The sequence below is a fragment of the Myotis davidii genome, unplaced genomic scaffold, assembly GCF_000327345.1.
Source record: "Myotis davidii unplaced genomic scaffold, ASM32734v1 scaffold134, whole genome shotgun sequence".
In the NCBI taxonomy this organism is placed as follows: domain Eukaryota; kingdom Metazoa; phylum Chordata; class Mammalia; order Chiroptera; family Vespertilionidae; genus Myotis; species Myotis davidii.
In genome coordinates this window covers 2,009,080-2,010,837 of record NW_006288853.1, presented here as the reverse complement: position 1 = coordinate 2,010,837, position 1,758 = coordinate 2,009,080, and the positions used below count along the sequence as shown (strand labels likewise).

The 1,758-nt window shown below is 44.4% G+C and overlaps 1 pseudogene; it reads left to right on the top strand.

Annotated features, from left to right (window-relative positions):
* Positions 1-1,070, top strand: part of LOC102761874 — a 1,438-nt pseudogene extending 368 nt beyond the window's left edge.
* The last annotated feature ends 688 nt before the right edge of the window (positions 1,071-1,758 follow it).

Below are 1,758 nucleotides of genomic sequence, written 5' to 3'. Positions count from 1 at the left end.
ATAGACTAATACTGATAATAATTCCATGTACTAACTCATTATGTATTCAAGGTTACAACTGTCTGTAACCAATAACCCACACAGAGTTCTTTGTGAAACCTGCAAACAAAGAGGCTCAAAAAGTATAAATACGGGAAACTTCCTGTATGTGGGGATTAGAATTTGACAGAGGTAATCTGCTCTGAACCTGGCTCCTAACTAATTGGCTCATTAGGCCTCTTGTCCAGCTCGCTGGTTTGCGATACAACACTTTGAGTAACAAAGAAAAAGATTCAAAGATAAAGGAAGCATTTCCATTAGTCAAACAGCTTACAAGCTAGTTTTCCCAACACCTCAGAGCCTTCATAACAAATTCATGACAAGAAAACAAAGCAGGGGAGGAGAGCATACTTTCAGTTCACAGAGACCGAGAGGCATGCCCATCCCTGCCATGGGAAGTGTGGGCCTGCGAGCGGCCTCAGGGGCGTCTTTTTTTTATATATATATATATTTTATTGATTTTTTACAGAGAGAAAGGGAGAGAGATAGAGAGTCAGAAACATCGATGAGAGAGAGACATCGATCAGCCGCCTCCTGCACATCCCCCACTGGGGATGTGCCCGCAACCCAGGTACATGCCCTTGACCGGAATCGAACCTGGGACCTTTCAGTCCGCAGGCCGACGCTCTATCCACTCAGCCAAACCGGTTTCGGCAGGGGTGTCTTGAGGCGTCAGCAACAGGGCAGAAGACATCCAGACCAGAATCAAGAACTACCAGGCCACCCCTTTGACAGCCGCTCCCCCAACCGAACCAGACCAGGAACTGTTGGCAGAACTGTTGGCAGAACTACCTGGACTTCCATCGCTGTGAGAAGGCAGTGACTGCTAAAGGGGGTGATGTCTCCATGTGCCAATGGTACCAGCATGTGTACAAGTCCCTTTGCCCCATATCCTGGGTTTGGCCTAGAATGACTGCCAGGCAGAAGGCACGTTTGTTGGGGAGATTGGAAATGGCTGCACCCTACCTGTCCTCTGTCCTCCATCCTTCTCCCAGGGGGGTGAAGGGGGACCTGGGTACTTCCCAGGCTAGGATCCTGAATCGTGGCTTAACTAATAATAAAAATACTTGTTGGAAAGTATATAAAGAAATGCGGACCTTATGTGGATCCCAATTTGAACAAACCAAATGTAAAACAATTTATTAAAAATGTGAACATTGCCCAGCTGGTGTGGCTCAGTGGTTGAGTGTCGACCTTTGAACTAGGAAGTCACAGTCAGGGCACATGCCCGGGTTGATCTCTAGTGTGGGGCATGCAGAAGGCAGCCAGCCAACTGATGATTCTCTCTCATCATTGATGTTTCTCTCTCCCTCTCCCTTCCTTTTTGAAATCAATTTTTAAAAATAATAAAAAAACAAACAAACATGAACATTGACTGAATATTTAATTCAGTCAATGAATCAAATATTTATTGACTGAATCAAAATTGAAAAAACAAAGGAATACATGAAATATGATTTATGAAGAAATGAATATGCTTTTTTCCCCTTATTTTTCACTTTCACTTTTTTCTTTATTGTTTAAGATATTACATATGTGTCCTTATCCCCCCAATGAATATGCTTTTAAAATACCTCCACCTTCCCTCCCACCCTCCTTTAAAGGTGGAGGTATGGTGGGGAGGGGTAAAAAAAAATATCAGTGTGTGCCCTGGCCAGGGGGCAGGGGGCTCAGTTGGTTGGAGCATCATCTCATACATCAGAAGATGGTAGGTTTGAT